Genomic DNA, 19588 nt, shown 5'->3' on the forward strand with positions numbered 1-19588 from the left:
GCAAAAGGGCATTGAACGCCAGTTCTACGCTGCAGTCTGGAGTTAAACGCCAGAAACACGTCACAAGCCAGAGTTGAATGCCAGAAACACGTTACAAACTGGCGTTCAACTCCAAGAATGCCCTCTCCACGTATAAACTTCAAGCTCAGCCCAAGCACACACCAAGTGGGTCCCGGAAGTGGATTTATGCATCAATTACTTACTTCTGTAAACCCTAGTAACTAGTTTAGTATAAATAGGACTTTTTACTATTGTATTTATTTATTCGGATCATCTTATGATTTTTAGTTCATCTTTCGATCATATTGATCACGTTTGGGGGGCTGGCCATTCGGCCATGCCTGAACCTTTCACTTATATATTTTCAAACGGTAGAGTTTCTGCACTCCATAGATTAAGGTGTGGAGCTCTGCTGTTCCTCATGAATTAATACAAAGTACTACTGTTTTTCTATTCAATTCAACTTATTCCACTTCTAAGATATTCATTCGCACTTCAACAATGAATGTGATGAACGTGACAATCATCATCATTCCCCCACGAACGCGTGCCTGACAACCACTTCTGTTCCACCTTAGATTGGATGATTATCTCTTGGATCTCTTAATCAGAATCTTCGTGGTGTAAGCTAGATTGATGGTGGCATTCATGAGAATCCGGAAAGTCTAAACCTTGTCTGTGGTATTCCGAGTAGGATTCTGGGATTGAATGACTGTGACGAACTTCAAACTCGCGAGTGCTGGGCGTAGTGACAGACGCAAAAGGAGGGTGAATCCTATTCCAGTATGATCGAGAACCTCAGATGATTAGCCGTGCTGTGACAGAGCATTTGGACCTTTTTCACAAGAGGATAGGATGCAGCCATTGACACTGGTGATGCCTCCAGATGATTAGCCATGCAGTGACAGCGCATCGGACCATTTTCACAGAGAGGATGAAAAGTAGCCATTGACAACGGTGATGTCCTTACATAAAGCCAGCCATAGAAAGGAGTATGACTGATTGGATGAAGACAGCAGGAAAGCAGAAGTTCAGAGGGACGAAAGCATCTCTATACGTTTATCTAAAATTCTCACCAATGATATACATAAGTATTTCTATCTTTATTCTCTATTTATTTATTATTATTTTCGAAAACTCCATAACTATTTGATATCCGCCTGACTGAGATCTACAAGATGATCATAGCTTGCTTCATACCAACAATCTCCGTGGGATCGACCCTTACTCACGTAAAGTTTATTACTTGGACGACCCAGTGCACTTGCTGGTTAGTTGTATCGAAGTTGTGAATGAAAAATGATTTATTAAGACGTGCGTACAGAGTTTTTGGCGCCGTTGCCTGAGATCACAATTTCGTGCACCAATGGCCCAAACCCGCGTTCAAAGTCTGCCTAAAATTTCTGGCGTGAAACGCCCAAACTGGCACCAGAATTGGAGTTAAACACCCAAACTGGCACCAAAGCTGGCGTTTAACGCCAAGAAAAGCCTATGCACGAAAAAGCTTCAATGCTCAGCCCAAGCACACACTAAGTGGATCCCGGAAGTGGATTTCTGCATCATTTACTTATTTCTGTAAATCCTAGGCTACTAGTTCATTATAAATAGGACCTTTTACTGTTGTATTTTAATCTTTTATCTTTTAATCATGTTTTGATGATTGAACCCTCTTTGGGAGGCAGGCCATTCGGCCATGCCTAGACCTTCTTTCACTTATGTATTTTCTACGGTGGAGTTTCTACACCCCATAGATTAAGGTGTGGAGCTCTGGTGTTCTTCATGAATTAATACAAGTACTATTGTTTTTCTCTTCAATTCACGCCTACTTCTTCTCTAAGATATCCACTCGCACTTCAACCCGATGAATGTGATGATCCGTGACACTCATCATCATTCTCACCTATGAGTGCGTGCCTAACAACCACGTCCATTCTATCTACAATAGCTTGAGTGCATATCTCTTGGGTTTCTAATCTAAGATTAGAACCTTCGTGGTATAGGCTAGAATTGTTGGCAGCCATTCCTGAGATCCGGAAAGTCTAAACCTTGTCTGTGGTATTCCGAGTAGGATCTGGGAAGGGATGACTGTGACGAACTTCAAACTTGCGAATGTGGGGCGCAAGTGACAGTGCACAAAAGGACAATGGTCCTATTCCGACGCTAGCGGGAACCGACAGATGATTAGCCATGCGGTGACAGCGCAGATGGAATTGTTTTCATCCGAGAGGATCATACAGCTTGCCATGGAAGGAGGTAACACATGGTTGGAAGAAGGCAATAGGAAAGCAGAGGTTCAGAAGCAACAAAGCACCTCCATACGCTTATCTGAAATCCCACCAATGAATTACATAAGTATTTCTATCTTATTTTCTGTTTTAATTATATTTTAATTATCAAAACCTCAAAACCATTTGAATTCGCCTGACTGAGATTTACAAGGATGACCATAGCTTGCTTCAAGCTGACAATCTCTGTGGATCGACCCTTACTCACGTAAGGTATTACTTGGACGATCCAGTGCACTTGCTGGTTAGTTGTGCGGAATTGCAAAAGTGTGATTGTAATTTTGTGCACCAAGTTTTTTGCGCCGTTGCCGGGGATTGTTCGAGTTTGGACAACTGACGGTTCATCTTGTTGCTCAGATTAGGTACTTTTATTTTATGTTTAAGATTTTTAACTTTTATTTATTTTCAAAAAAATTTCAAAAAAAAAATTTTATTTTGTTCTTTAGAATTTTTAAGAATGAATTCTAGAGTTTCAGATGATGCTTTTATCATCACAGGAGCTAGTTGATTCCCATCAATTTGGCTGTTGTATGTAATGTCCTGTTGAAGCTTGGCTAGCCATGTCTAATCTTTTTAGACTGAAGCTTTAGACTAACATTGCATGATTCCTGGAATTCCTATAAAAAATTTTGAATTTATTTAAGTTTCTTTTTCTAAAATAATTTTCGAAAAATACAAATAAAAATACACAAAAAAATTTCATAAAATCATAAAAACCAAAAATTTTGTGTTTCTTGTTTGAGTCTAGTGTCAAATTTTAAGTTTGGTGTCAATTGCATATTTTTAAATTATCTTAAAAATTTTCGGAAAAAAAATTTTTCATGCATCATGTTCTTCATTGATCTTCAAGTTGTTCTTGATGATTTTCTTGGATCTGATCTTTAAATTCTCTTGTTTTGTGTCTTTTGTTGTTTTTCATGTGCATTCTCAATTTGTTAGTGTCTCTAATATGAAAATTTTTAAGTTTGGTGTCTTGCATGTCTTTCTTTTCTTAAAAATATGTGTTGATGTTCATCTTGACATTCAACGTGTTCTTGCATGCATTGTTTATTTGATCTTAGTTATTCATGATTAGTTTCATTTTGTTGTTGCTCTCTCTCATCATTAAAAATTCAAAAAAATTTTCAAAATTATGTCTTTTCAAGTCAATAATACAGAGAATTGAAGATTCAGAATATACAGTAGAGGAATCACAGAGAAAAAAGCTAGGCATTCAAAACGCCCAGTAAGGAAGGAAAACTGGCGTTTAAATGCTATCCAGGGTACCTGGCTGGGCGTTAAACACCCGAAAAGGTAGTATTTTGGGCGTTTAACGCCATAATGGATACCATTCTGGGCGTTTAACGCCAGGACAACACAAGGGAGGTAAGTTAGTTTTTAATTCAAATCTTTTTCAAATCTTCATAATTTTTCAAAATCAAATCTTTTTCAAATCATATCTTTTTCAAATCATATCTTTTTCAAAATCAAATCTTCTTCCATTTTTCTCTTACTATTTTCGAAAATCCTGGCTACCAATTAATGATTTGATTAAAAAATTTCAAGTTTGTTACTTCCTTGTTAAGAAAGGTTCAATATTTGAATTTTAGAATCATATATTTTAAATTTCTTGTTAGCCAAGTGATGAGCGGATAATTTATACGCTTTTTGGCATTGTTTTTAGTATGTTTTTAGTATATTTTAGTTAGTTTTTATTATGTTTTTATTAGTTTTTAAATAAAAATCACTCTTCTGGACTTTACTATGAGTTTGTGTGTTTTTCTGTGATTTCAAGTATTTTCTGGCTGAAATTGAGGGACCTGAGCAAAAATCTGATTCAGAGGCTGAAAAAGGACTGCAGATGCTGTTGGATTCTGACCTCCCTGCACTCAAAGTGGATTTTCTGGAGCTACAGAAGCCCAATTGGTGCTCTCTCAATTTCGTTGGAAAGTAGACATCCTAGGCTTTCCAGCAATATATAATAGTTTATACTTTGCCCGAGATTTGATGGCCCAAACAGGCGTTCCAAGTCAGCTCAAGAATTCTGGCGTTTAACTCCAAAACTGGCACAAAAGCTGGAGTTAAACGCCCAAACTGGCACAAAAACTACCGTTTAACTCCAAAAAAAATCTCTACATATGGAAGCTTCAATGCTCAGCCCAAGCACACACCAAGTGGGCCCGGAAGAAGATTTCTGCATTAATTACTCATTTCTGTAACCCTAGACTACTAGTTTTCTATAAATAGGACCTTTTACTATTGTATTTTCATCTTTGAATTATCTTTTGTTCATCTTTGGACGTGTAGTTCTTAGATCATGGAGGCTGGCCTCACGGCCATGCCTAGACCTTGTTCTTATGTATTTTCAACGGTGGAGTTTCTACACACCATAGATTAAGGTGTGGAGCTCTGCTGTTCTTCATGAATTAATACAAGTACTATTGTTTTTCTATTCAATTCAAGTCTATTTCTTCTCTAAGATATTCATTTGTTCTTCAACTTGATGAATGTGATGATCCGTGACTCTCATCATCATTCTCACCTATGAACATGTGCCTGACAACCACCTATGTTCTACTAGCAATGGCTTGAATGCGTATCTCTTGGGTTTCTAATCTAAGATTGGAACCTTCGTGGTATAGGCTAGAATTAATGGCAGCCATTCCTGAGATCCGAAACGTCTAAACCTTGTCTGTGGTATTCTGAGTAGGATCTGGGAAGGGATGACTGTGACGATCTTCAAACTCGCGATTGTGGGGCGTGTGACAGACGCAAAAGGATCAATGGATCCTATTCCGACATGATCGAGAACCGACAGCTGATTAGCCGATGTTGTGATAGAGCATCAGGACCATTTTCACTGAGAGGACGGGATGTAGCCATTGACAACGGTAATGCCCAACATAAAGCTTGCCATGGAAAGGAGTATGAATGATTGGAAGAAGGCAATAGGAAAGCAGAGGTTCAAGGGGAACAAAGCATCTTCATACGCTTATCTGAAATCCACCAATGAATTACATAAGTATCTCTATCTTTATTTTATGTTTTATTCATCTTTTAATTATCAATCCTCCATCACCATTTGAATCTGCCTGACTGAGATTTATAAGATGACCATAGCTTGCTTCAAGCCGACAATCTCCGTGGGATCGACCCTTACTCACGTATGGTTTATTACTTGGATGACCCAGTGCACTTGCTGGTTAGTTGTGCGGAATTGTGACAAAGTGTGATTCACGTTTGAGAGCTCCAAGTCCATTGGCACCATTGTTGATGATCACAATTTCGTGCACCAAGTTTTTGGCGCCGTTGCCGGGGATTGTTCGAGTTTGGACAACTGACGGTTCATCTTGTTGCTTAGATTAGGTATTTTTTTCAGAATTTTTAAGAATGAATTCTAGAGTTTCAAGGTGATGTTCCCACCATCGCAAAAGCTGATTGATTCTCATCAATTTAGCTATTGAATGTAATGTCCTGCTGAAGCTTGGCCAAACATGTCTAATCCTTTTTAGACTGAAGCTTTAGACTAACATTGCATGATTCCTGGAATTCTTATTAAAAGTTTTGATTCTCTTTATTTTCTTTTCCATATAAGTTTCGAAAATCACAAAAAAAATTTTTAAAATCATAAAACCAAAAATATTTTATGTTTCTTGTTTGAGTCTAGTATCAATTTTTAAGTTTGGTGTCAATTGCATGTTTTATTCTTCTTGCATTTTTCGAATTTATACATATTGTTCTTCATTGATCTTCAAGTTGTTCTTGATGATTTCATTGCTCTGATCTTTAAATTCTCTTGTTTTGTGTGTTTTGTTGTTTCTCATATGCATTCTCAATTTGTTAGTGTCTCCTAAATGAAAATTTTTAAGTTTGGTGTCCTGCATGCATTGTTTATTTGATCTTAGTTGCATTTTTTATTGTTGTTTCTCATCATCAAAAAATCAAAAATATTTTCCAAACTATGTCTTTTCAAGTCAATAATACAGAGAATTGAAGATTCAAAACATTCAGCAGAGGAATCAAACAGAAAAAGCTGGGCGTTCAAAACGCCCAGTGAAGAAGGAAAACTGGCGTTTAAATGCCAGCCAGGGTACCTGGCTGGGAGTTTAACACCCAAAATGGTAGAGATTTGGGCTTTAAATGCCAGAATGGTGCCCATTCTGGGCATTTAACGCCAGGATGACACTAGAGGGAAGATTTTGTTTTTAATTCACATTTTTTTCAAGTTTTCATAATTTTTCAAAATCAAATCTTTTTCAAATCATATCTTTTCAATCATATCTCTTTCAAAATCAATTTCTTTCCATTTTATATTTATTTTTACTATTTTCAAAAATCCTTGCTTCAATTCAAGATTTACTTCAAAATTTTTCAAGTTGTTACTTGCCTATTAAGAAAGGATCAAACTTTAAGTTTTAAAATCATATCTTTTAATTTCTTGATAGTCAAGTAATCAGCTTTAATTTTAAAAGTTTTCTTTTTCTAAATTGATTTTCAATCATATCTTTTCAAACATATCTTTTCAATCACATCTTTTTCAAAATTAAGTTTCAAATCATATCTTTTTAATTTCTGATTTCAAAATCTTTTTCAAAAAATCACTTGATTTCTTTCCCAATCTTAGTTTTCGAAAATCTCAATCAAATTTTTAAATTTCTTCTTTATTATTTCAAAATATTTTTAATTTATTTTCGAAAATTCTTCCCCTCCTCTCACATCCTTCTATTTAAGGGACTAAGATTCCTCATCAAGGTGCAATTCGAACTCTATCCCTCTTGATAAGTTCAAATTCCCTCTTCTCCACTTCCTCCTTCTATTCTTTTTTTTCCTCTGACACCTCAAGGAATCTCTATATTGTGACATAGAGGATTCCCTACTTTCTTGTTCTCTTCTCTTTCATATGAGCAGGAACAAAGATAAAGGCATACTTGTTCAAGCTGATCCTGAACCTGAAAGGACCTTGAAGAGAAAGCTAAGAGAAGCCAAAGAACATCTCTCTTTAGAGGGCCTAACAGAGCTTTTCAAGGAAGAAGAAACCATGGCAGCCGAAAATAACAACAATGCCAACAATGCAAGGAAGGTGCTTGGTGACTTTACTGCACCTACTTCTGATTTCTATGGGAGAAGCATCTCAATCCCTGCCATTGGAGCAAACAACTTTGAGCTTAAGCCTCAATTAGTTTTTCTAATGCAACGGAATTGCAAGTTTCATGGACTTCTTAGCTGAATTCTTGCAAATCTGTGACACTGTCAACACCAATGGGGTTGATCCTGAAGTCTACAGACTTATGCTTTTTCCTTTTGCTGTAAGAGACAGAGCTAGGACATGGTTGGATTCACAACCTAAGGAAAGCCTGAACTCTTGGGAAAAGCTAGTCAATGCCTTCTTGGCAAAGTTCTTTCCACCTCAAAAATTGAGTAAGCTTAGAGTGGAAGTCCAAACTTTTAGACAGAAGGATGGTGAGTCCCTCTATGAAGCTTGGGAGAGATACAAGCAATTGATTAGAAGGTGCCCTTCTGACATGCTTTCAGAATAGAGCATCATAAGAATCTTCTATGATGGTCTGTCTGAACTATCCAAGATGTCATTAGATAGCTCTGCTGGAGGATCTCTTCATCTGAAGAAGACGCCTGCAGAAGCTCAAGAACTCATTGAAATGGTTGCAAATAACCAGTTCATGTACACCTCTGAAAGGAATCCTGTGAATAATGGGACAACTCAGAAGAAAGGAGTTCTTGAGATTGATACTCTGAATGCCATATTGGCTCAGAATAAAATATTGACCCAACAAGTCAATATGATTTCTCAGAGTCTTTCTAAAATGCAAGCAGCAACAGGCAGTACTAAGGAAGCTTCCTCTGAAGAAGAAGCTTATGACCCTGCGAACCCTGCAATGGAAGAGGTGAATTACATGGGAGAACCCTATGGAAACACCTATAATCCTTCATGGAGAAATCATCCAAATCTCTCATGGAAGGACCAACAGAGGCCTCAACAAGGCTTCAACAACAACAATGGTGGAAGAAACAGGTTTAGCAATGGCAAGCCTTTTCCATCATCTTCTCAGCAACAGACGGAGAATTCTAAGCAGAGCCCCTCTGACTTAGCAACCATAGTCTCTGATCTAATTAAAACCACTCAAAGTTTCATGACTGAAACAAGGTCTTCCATTAGAAATTTGGAGGCACAAGTGGGTCAGCTGAGTAAGAAAATTACTGAACTCCCTCCTAGCACTCTCCCAAGCAATACAGAAGAGAATTCCAAAAGAGAGTGCAAGGCCATAACCACATGGCTGAACATGGAGAGGAGGAAGAGGCAGTGATTCCCACTGAGGAAGACCTCAATGGACGTCCACTGACCTCCATGGAGTTCCCTAATGAGGAACCATGGGAATCTGAGGCTCATTCTGAGACCATAGAGATTCCATTGAATTTACTTTTGCCATTCATGAGCTCTGATGAGTATTCTTCCTCTGAAGAGGATGAAGATGTCACTGAAGAGCAAGTTGCTAAGTACCTTGGAGCAATCATGAAGCTAAATGCCAAGTTATTTGGTAATGAGACTTGGGAGAATGAACCTCCATTATTCATCAAAGAACTGGATGACTTGACTAGGCAGAGATTACCTCTGAAGAGACAAGACCCTGGAAAATTCTCAATCCTTTGTACCATAGGCACCATGACCTTTGAAAAGTCTCTGTGTGACCTAGGGTCAAGCATAAACCTTATGCCTCTCTCTGTAATGGAGAAGCTAGGGATCATTGAGGTACAAGCTGCAAGAATCTCACTGGAGATGGCAGACAATTCAAAGAAATAGGCTTATGGACTTGTAGAGGATGTCTTGGTAAAGGTTGAAGACCATTACATCCCTGCTGATTTCATAGTCTTAGAGACTGGGAAGTGTATGGATGAATCCATCATCCTTGGCAGATCCTTCCTAGCCACAGCAAAAGCTGTAATTGATGTTGACAGAGGAGAATTGATCATTCAAGTGAATGGAGACTCCCTTGTGTTTAAAGCTCAAGGATATCCCTCTGTAACCATGGAGAGGAAGCATGAAGAGCTTCTCTCAATACAGAGTCAAACAGAGCCCCCACAGTCAAACTCTAAGTTTGGTGTTGGGAGGCCACAACCAAACTCTAAGTTTGGTGTTGAACCCCCACATTCAAACTCTAAGTTTGGTGTTGGGAGGTTCCAACATTGCTCTGAACATCTGTGAGGCTCCATGAGAGCCCACTGTCAAGCTATTGACATTAAAGAAGCGCTTGTTGGGAGGCAACCCAATCGTTACTATTCTATGATAATTTTCTATTTTCTATTGTTATTTTATGTTTTCTATAGGTTGATGATCATGTGAAGTCACAAAAACAATTGAAAATGCAAAAACAAAGTGAAAAACAGAATGAAAAATAGAACACCCTGGAGGAGACAGTTACTGGTGTTTAAACGCCAGTAAAGGTAGCAGAATGGGCGTTAAACACCCAGTCTGGCACCATTCTGGGCGTTTAACGCCAGAAAAGGGCACCAGACTGGCGTTTAACGCCAGGAATGGGCAAGAAGCTGGTGTTAAATGCCAGAAATGGGTAGCAGCCTGGCGTTTAACGCCAGGACTGGCAGAAAGGGGCGTTTTGCACGCCACATGGTGCAGGGATGAGAAATCCTTGACACCTCAGAATCTGTGGACCCCACAAGATCTCCACCTACCCCACCACTCTCTCTCTTCTTCACCCATTCACCAATCACCTCAATACCTCTTCCCCAAAAACCCTTCACCTATCAAATCCCACCATTCTCTTCACCACTCACATCCATCCTTCATAAAACCCCACCTACCTCACCATCCAAATTCAAACCACTTTCCCTCCCAAACCCACCCATAATGGCCGAACCATACACACCCCTCTCACCCCTATATAAACCCATTTTCACTCCTTCATTTTCACAAACATACACACTACCTATCCCCCTTGGCCGAAACACAAAGCCCACTCCATCTCCTCTATTTCTTCTTCTTCTACTCTCTTCTTTATTCTTTTGCTCGAGAACGAGCAACCTTCTAAGTTTGGTGTGGTAAAAGCGAAAGCTTGTTATTTTTTCATAACCATTTATGGCACCAAAGGCCGGAGAAACCTCTAGAAAGAGGAAAGGGAAGGCAAAAGCTTCCACCTCCGAGTCATGGGAGATAGAAAGATTCCTCTCAAGGGTGCATCAAGACCACTTCTATGAAGTTGTGGCCAAGAAGAAGGTGATCCCCGAGGTCCCTTTTAAGCTCAAAAAGGGCGAATATCCGGAGATCTGACATGAGATCCGAAGAAGAGGTTGGGAAGTTCTCACCAACCCCATTCAACAAGTTGGAATCTTAATAGTTCAAGAATTCTATGCCAATGCATGGATCACCAAGAACCATGATCAAAGTGTGAACCCGGACCCTAAGAATTGGCTTACAATGGTCCGAGGGAAATACTTAGATTTTAGTCCAGAAAATGTAAGGTTGGCATTCAACTTGTCCATGATGCAAGGAGATGCACACCCATACACTAGAAGGGTCAACTTTGATCAAAGGTTGGACCAAGTCCTCATGGACATCTGTGAAGAGGGCGCTCAATGGAAGAGAGATTCAAGAGGGAAGCCGGTTCAACTAAGAAGGCATGACCTCAAGCCCGTGGCAAGGGTATGGTTGGAGTTCATCCAACGCTCAATCATTCCCACTAGCAACCGGTCCGAAGCTACTATAGACCGGGCTATCATGATACATAGCATCATGATTGGAGAGGAAGTGGAAGTTCATGAGGTTATATCCCAAGAACTCTACAAGGTGGTGGACAAGTCCTCTCCTTTGGCAAGGTTAGCCTTCCCTCATCTCATTTGTCACCTTTGCAATTCGGTTGGAATTGACATAGAGGGAGACATTCTCATTGATGAGGACAAGCCCGTCACTAAGAAAAGGATGGAGAAAACAAGAGAACCTCATCAAGAGCATGAGGAAATTCCTCATCATGAAATTCCTGAGATACCTCAAGGGATGCATCTTCCTCCACAAAACTATTGGAAGCAAATCAACACCTCCCTAGGAGAATTAAGTTCCAACATGGGACAACTAAGGGTGGAGCACCAAGAGCATTCCATCCTCCTCCATGAAATTAGAGAAGATCAAAGAACCATGAGAGAGGAGCAACAAAGGCAAGGAAGAGACATTGAGGAGCTCAAGCACTCCATAAGATCTTCAAGAGGAAGAACAAGCCGCCATCACTAAGGTGGACCCGTTCTTTAATTTACTTGTTCTTTATTTTTCTGTTTTTCAAAAATTGTGCTTTATGTTTATTTATGTTTGTGTCTTTATTACATGATCATTAGTGTCTAAGTGTCTATGCCTTAAAGCTATGAAAATGAATCCATCACCTTTCTTAAATGAAAAATATTTTTAATTGAAAAAAAAAAGAAGTGTATGAATTTCAACTTTTAAAACAGTTTAATTATTTTGATGTGGTGGCAATGCTATTGTTTTTCTGAATGAATGTTTGAACAGTGCATATTTTTGAATTTGATTGTTTATGAATGTTAAAATTGTTGGCTCTTGAAAGAATGAAAGGAAAAGGAGAAATGTTATTTGATGATATGAAAAATCATAAAATTGATTCTTGAAGCAAGAAAAAGCAGTGAAAAGCTTGAAAAAAAAAAGCAAGCAGAAAAAGCCAATACCCCTTTAAACCAAAAGGCAAGGGTGATAAAAAAGATCCAAGGCTTTGAGCATCAGTGGATAGGAGGGCCCACAGGAATAAAAATCCTGGCCTAAGCGGCTAAACCAAGCTGTCCCTAACCATGTGCTTGTGGCGTGAAGGTGTCAAGTGAAAACTTGAGACTGAGCGGTTAAAGTCGAGGTCCAAAGCAAAAAAAAGAGTGTGCTTAAGAACCATGGACACCTCTAATTGGGGACTCTAGCAAAGCTGAGTCACAATCTGAAAAGGTTCACCCAGTTATGTGTCTGTGGCATTTATGTATCCGGTGGTAATACTGGAAAACAAAGTGCTTAGGGCCACGGCCAAGACTTATAAAGTAGCTGTGTTCAAGAATCAACATACTTAACTAGGAGAATCAATAACACTATCTGGATTCTGAGTTCCTATAGATGCCAATCATTCTGAACTTCAAGGGATAAAGTGAGATGCCAAAACTGTTCAGAGGCAAAAAGCTAAAAGCCCTGCTCATCTAATTAATACTGATCTTTATAGATGTTTTTGGAATTCATTGTATATTCTCTTCTTTTTATCCTATTTGATTTTCCGTTGCTTGGGGACAAGCAATAATTTATGTTTGGTGTTGTGATGAGCGGATAATTTACGCTTTTTGGCATTATTTTTAGTATGTTTTTAGTATATTTTAGTTAGTTTTTATTATGTTTTTATTAGTTTTTAAATAAAAATTACTCTTCGAGACTTTACTATGAGTTTGTGTGTTTTTCTGTGATTTCAAGTATTTTCTGGCTGAAATTAAGGGACCTGAGCAAAAATCTGATTCAGAGGCTGAAAAAAGACTACAGATGCTGTTGGATTCTGATCTCCCTGCACTCAAAGTGGATTTTCTGGAGCTATAGAATCCCAATTGGCGCACTCTCAATTGCGTTGGAAAGTAGACATTCTGGGCTTTCCAGCAATATATAATAGTCCATACTTTGCTCGAGATTTGATGGCACAAACAGGCGTTCCAAGTCAGCTCAAGAATTCTAGCGTTTAACTCCAAAACTGGCACAAAAGCTGGAGTTAAACGCCCAAACTGGCACAAAAGCTGGCGTTTAACTCCAAGAAAAGTCTCTACATATGGAAGCTTCAATGCTCAGCCCAAGCACACACCAAGTGGGCCCGGAAGAAGATTTCTGCATTAATTACTCATTTCTGTAACCCTAGGCTACTAGTTTTCTATAAATAGGACCTTTTGCTATTGTATTTTCATCTTTGAATTATCTTTTGTTCATCTTTGGACATGTAGTTCTTAGATCATGGAGGCTGGCCTCACAGCCATGCCTAGACCTTGTTCTTATGTATTTTCAACGGTGGAGTTTCTACACACCATAGATTAAGGTGTGGAGCTCTGCTGTTCTTCATGAATTAATACAAGTACTATTGTTTTTCTATTCAGCTCAAGTCTATTTCTTCTCCAAGATATTCATTCGTTCTTCAACTTGATGAATGTGATGATCCGTAACACTCATCATCATTCTCACCTATGAACATGTGCCTGACAACCACATCTGTTCTACTAGCAATGGCTTGAATACGTATCTCTTAGGTTTCTAATCTAAGATTGGAACCTTCGTGGTATAGGCTAGAATTAATGGCAGCCATTCCTGAGATCCGGAATGTCTAAACCTTGTCTGTGGTATTCTGAGTAGGATCTGGGAAGGGATGACTGTGACAAGCTTCAAACTCGCAATTGTGGGGCGTGTCACAAACGCAAAAGGATCAATGGATCCTATTCCGACATGATCGAGAACCGACAGCTGATTAGCCGATGTTGTGACAGAGCATCAGGACCATTTTCACTGAGAGGACGGGATGTATCCATTGACAACAGTGATGCCCAACATAAAGCTTGCCATGGAAAGGAGTATGAATGATTGGAAGAAGGCAATAGGAAAGCAGAGGTTCAAGGGGAACAAAGCATCTTCATACGCTTATCTGAAATCCACCAATGAATTACATAAGTATCTCTATCTTTATTTTATGTTTTATTCATCTTTTAATTATCAATCCTCCATCACCATTTGAATTTGCCTGACTGAGATTTACAAGATGACCATAGCTTGCTTCAAGCCGACAATCTCCATGGGATCGACCCTTACTCACGTAAGGTTTATTACTTGGACGACCCAGTGCACTTGCTGGTTAGTTGTGCGGAATTGTGACAAAGTGTGATTCACGTTTGAGAGCTCCAAGTCCTTTGGCACCATTGTTGATGATCACAATTTCGTGCACCACCAAGTCATTAATTCCAAAAAAATCAAGTCTTTTTAAATTATTTTTCAATCATATCTTCTCAATCATATCTTCTCAACCACATTTTTTTAAAATAATTTTCAATCATATCTTTTTTATTACTGATTTCAAATCTTCTTCAAAATCACCTAACCACTTTCTCACTTTTAATTTTCGAAAAACCATTAACCATTTTTCAAAATTCTTTTTAATTAACTAATTGTTTTTAAAGGAACGATCATACCATGATGGGTTGTCTCCCACCTAGCACTTTTGGTTAAAGTCCTTAAGTTGGACATTTGATGAGCTTCCTGCTATGGTGGCTTGTGCTTAAACTCATCCAAAAATCTTCACCAATGTTTGCAATTCCAATGGCCTCCGTGGTCCCACACTAGGCAAGTAAAGCCTTTGAGCAAGTTAAAGCAGGTTTTCAGACTCCAGGAGTATTGATTATCAGAATAAATTCCAGGATCCCAAACCTTGCTTTTGTACCCATCTTTGTCTTGATCTACATTTTCCAGCCAGGTAGTGCGGAATTTGAATTTTCACTAAGATGACCAAACATCTTCCGAGACCCATTCAATCGAACTCTATACCAATCCTTGCACCTCAAATTGAAGCATGGAGCTTTATTGAATCTTGCATACCAGCTCTGAGTGCGAGCCATTTCCCTCTAACTCTTAAAGCCGCAAAGAGCTCTAAGCTGGCCATCTGTTTCAAGCAAACCATATTCAAGTGGAAAAGTAAAGATAAAGGCTAAGGATTTTACCCACTTGAAGTTTGTATTGGGTGGTAATGGCCTTGAGATAGATGTTTCCAGTGGTTTTGCAAGCTCTACTCCCTTGTATTCTTCTGTGAATTCCTCCACTTCTTTGCAAACTTCTTCAACTGCAACCACGTCTTGATCACAGTCTTCGATATCTTCCTCATCACTCAAGTCATAAATTGGAGGTTGGGAAAAGTCTACCTCCACGTCCTCTTCATATTCACTTGGGGAAGATTCTTCAGTCTCAAAGAATTCACTTGTGGATGCAAGTTCATTACTAGGAGAGTTTAATTCATGATGATCATTACCAAGGGAACTTGTTTCTTGAGCTGTTCCGTCCATTTCTTCATAGGATATATGCTTCGGGGGTTGTGCACTATCCTCCTTAGCATCAATTGAAAACTGCTTGGCGGAATTCTCCACAATTCTTGATTCCCATGGAGGTTCAGCATCTCCTAAGTCTTCAACGAATTCTTCTTCTTCGATAATTACGGCTTCCTCCACCTGTTCCAGTACAAAGTCATGCTTCGTACTGTCCACTGGAGCTTCTAGTATCTCCTTCATGCTACGTTCTTCATTAGATTGTCCACATGAAGCCATGGGGGTTCCTTGAGTGTCCAAACGTCAGGAAACTAATCGATTGATCGCTTGATCCAATTGGTGAAGACTTGCATGAAATTTATTCACTGTTTCCTTGAGACGTTCCTGTGATTCTCTGGTTGATGGATATGGACAAAGTGCATATGGAAGTGGTGGTTCTTGGGAGTAATTGGATTGGAATTGGGGTGGGTAATGGTTAGGGTCATATGGAGGTGAATGGTGGTGGGTGGCTTGTGAGTATGGTGGTTCATAGCTATGTTGAGGAGGTAGTTCATAGGCATATGATGGGGCTTGTTGGTAACTACAAGGGGTCCACCATATCTATCATCTTGATACATACCTCGGAATGGCTCTTGACCATAGTAACTTGGTGGAGGTGGGTTGTCACGAAGGGGTCCACCATAACTATTGTCTTGGCATGCATTGTAGAATGGTTGTTGTCCATGGTATCTTGGAAGTTGTTGTTGCCGAAAGAGTTGATCAGATCCTCGTGGCTTCTTCCATCTTTGATTGTTTTGACCTTGATGCATGCTCCTGTTATAGCTCTCATTCCTTGTAACAATATCAGAACCAAACTCAAAGCGACGGGGGTGAGAGTTCATAGTAGCTAATAAAAATTAAAAACAAAAATAAAAGCAAATAAACAAGAAAAATAAAATATTTACAATAACCAATAATAAGGCACACAATTACAATTCTCCGGCAACGGCGCCATTTTAAACGATTAGATTCTTGCCGGTAAAGAAATTCACAAATATAATCGTGTTGTAAGTATAGTTCTAAACCAACAGAGAATCCTTTCGTACAAAAATTTGGTTGTCACAAGTAACAAAACCCAATAAAATTTGTAACTGAAGTATTTAAACCTCGGGTCGTCTTCTCAAGGAATTGCAGGGAGGTATGATTTATTATTGGTTATGGAAAAAGTATATTTTCTTTTGGGTTTTTAAAATAAGGAACAAGTAATTTAAATGACAAGAAAAATAAATTAATAATTAGAAAATCTCTTGGCAAGGTATGAGAATTGGAAATCCTATCCTAGTTATCCTTATCAGGTGTGATGAGAATTGGATTTTGCTCCCACTTAGTTAATCCTTACTAAATAAAGGAAAGTCAAGTGGACTAATTAACTTGATTCCTCAAGTCCTAGTCAACTCCTATGGAAAGACTAGCTTTAGAGGGATCCAAATCAATCAGCAATCCCAATTTCCAATCAACTGCTGAGTTTAATAACTCAAGTGTCACCAATTACTCAACCAAAGCCAAGAGGGAAGAAAATCTACTCGAATGAAAATAATTTGGATTAATTAGAAGCATCAATAACATAAATTAAAGAAAGTAATCATAAATTTGAAATACCTCAATATGTATTAATTAAGAAAATCAATCCTAACATAGAGTTCATAAACCAAATTGAAAAGATAAATAACAATTAAAGTAATAGAATAAATAAAAGTAGAAAATAAATTAAAGAAACATTGAACCTGTGATTGAAGAGAAGTAGCCTAATCATAATAGAAATCCTAAATCCTAATCCTAAATCCTAAGAGACAAGAGAGAGCCTCTCTCTCTAAAAGCTACATCTAAACCTAAAATTGCGTATATGAATGTTGTCTGAATTGTCGTTATTGATTCCCCCCATTCTCTGGCTTCTATTCTGTGTTTCTGGACTTAGATTTGGGCCGAAAAAGGGTCCAAAAATCGCTTGGGGCGACTTCTGCAATTTTCTGCACGTGGCGTCCGTCACGCATGCGCGTGGGTCACACGTTCGCGTCATTTGGAGTTTTTCTTTGTCACGCGTACGCGTTAGTCACGCGTACGCGTTAGTCACGCGTACGCGTTAGTCACGCGTACGCGTCAGTTGCGTTCTGCTCTAGGCACGCGTCCGCGTCGTCCACGCGTGCGCGCTGCTGCCTTTTCTTCAAAACTCCATTTTTGTGCTTTCCTTCCATTTTTGTATGTTTCCTTTCTGTCCTCTAAGCTATTCCTGCCCTATGAAGCCTGAAAATACTTAACACACAGATCACGGCATCGAATGGTAATGAAGGATAATTAAAATAATTATTTTTAAGGCATAGGAAACATGTTTTCACATATATCATAAAATAAGGAAGGAGTAGTAAAACCATGCAATTCATATGAATAAGTGGGTGAAGAATTGATAAAAAACACTCAATTGAGCACAAGATGAATCATAAAATAGGGGTTTATCAAGGAGCGACGCGCACGCATGGCTCACGCGTGCGTGTGAATTGGAGTCTGTACAGCGACGCGTGCGCGTGCCTGACGCATATGCGTGACAAGGAAAATCGCCAAACAACGCGTACGTGTGATTGATGCGTACGTGTGATTGACGCGTACGCGTGATTGACGCGTACGCGTGATTGACGCGTACGCGTGATTGACGCGTACGCGTGATTGACGCGTACGCGTGACATGCACTACCTGCAGAAATTGCAAAAAATGCTGGGGCAATTTTGGGCCGAGTTTGGACCCAGTTTTCGGCCCAGAAACACAGACTAGAGCCAAGAGACGAGCAGAGACTCAAGACACATTCTCATTCGCATAGTTTTTAGTTTAGATTAGAATCTTAGAGAGAAATCACTCTTCCTCTAGGGTTTTCTTCACATTCATAGTTCTAGTTTTTATGCTTTTTATGCTTTTGCTTTGGATATTGAGAAGTGTCACTACCTCCGTTGAAGTTGCTATTATTCTAGTTTGCTTTCTTATTCCTTTACTCTTTTGATTACTTATTAACCCTGTTCAGATAAGTATGTTGCATTTTGGGATTTATTAATGCAAAGAATTATTTTTATTTTTAATTAATTTTCAATTCCTATTTTATTTAATTTATCATGTCTTCTTCTTATATTTCTGTGAACGTTATATTCATGTCAATGGAGTAGACTCCTAACTTGACTTGGGGGTTGATTAAAAGGAGACCCTTGAGTTGGAATGCTCAAGTGATTAGTTAAATTAGAAGTTGTTGGCTAACTCTCTAGGCACTAACGCTAATCTTTCCCAAGGGAGAGGATTAGGACTCGTGAATAAGAGTTAGCTCAATCACTTGACTTTCCTTTATTTAGTAAGGGTTAACTAAGTGAAAACAACAACCTCTTGATACTACACTTAAGAGAATTCCAAGAAGGATAGAACTTCCAATTAATCATTCCCCCGGTCAAGGCTTTTTATTTGATTATATAAATCTCTTTTAATTTACATTGCTTTAATTCACAATCCTTTATTTTTCTGTTCTCCAACTCTCAAAATTTCTCGAAAAACTCCTGACTAATAAAATAGCACCCTTTTGTCAACTCGTTAGGAGACGACCTGGGATTTCTAATCCCAGTATTTTCATTCTAATTTTGTCACAACCCTTCTAAATTGATAAGCGGATTTTCGTCGGTTAAGAACTGTACTTACAACGTTGTTCTTACTATAATTTCTTAATTGGCTGACTTCCGCCTCCATCAAAGAGATAAAAGAACTCTCATTTAACATAAAAATTTTCACATAAATGATTGTAAATATTTGTGCAAATGCTTATGAAGGCAAAACTTTATTGAAACTTGTGTATAATGCGAACCAAGTCATTTATGAAGTCAAATTTATAACTTTTTGTTCAACCTCAAGATCAATGTAGATAATTTATAAAATTCTAATGTAAAGTTTCTAATACTTTGCAATACTTGAAGAAAAAATCTCTTGACAAATCCAAATATTCTCTTCATATTATTTTGAAATTTTGGAATTTAGTTGTTGTAATTTTATACAAAATAGGCTTGCAGTTAAAGCTATTTGTGCCACCATAGTTAGCAATTATGTTGAGAAAAAATAATTTTTTTTCACTTGAGAATATTTTTCTAAGTTTATTTGGTGTCAATATCTTAGAAATTTAGGTATATAAATAGTGGCCTTCAAAATTTAATAACTTTTTAGATTTAGTTGTTATTATTATGGTTTCTTCCTCAACTTGAAGTAGGTATCTG

At 38.4% G+C, this 19588-nt stretch overlaps 1 non-coding gene across 1 annotated transcript; it reads right to left on the reverse strand.

Annotated features, from left to right (window-relative positions):
• Window positions 1-7684: 7684 nt before the first annotated feature.
• LOC148574419 (small nucleolar RNA R71) lies at window positions 7685-7792 on the reverse strand. Its single transcript, XR_015906609.1, has one exon. It is a non-coding gene; the product is annotated as a small nucleolar RNA R71 (small nucleolar RNA).
• Between the last annotated feature and the right edge of the window lie 11796 nt (window positions 7793-19588).

Source organism: Arachis ipaensis, chromosome B2 (assembly GCF_059453495.1).
Source record: "Arachis ipaensis isolate K30076 ecotype BB chromosome B2, ASM5945349v1, whole genome shotgun sequence".
NCBI lineage: Eukaryota > Viridiplantae > Streptophyta > Magnoliopsida > Fabales > Fabaceae > Arachis > Arachis ipaensis.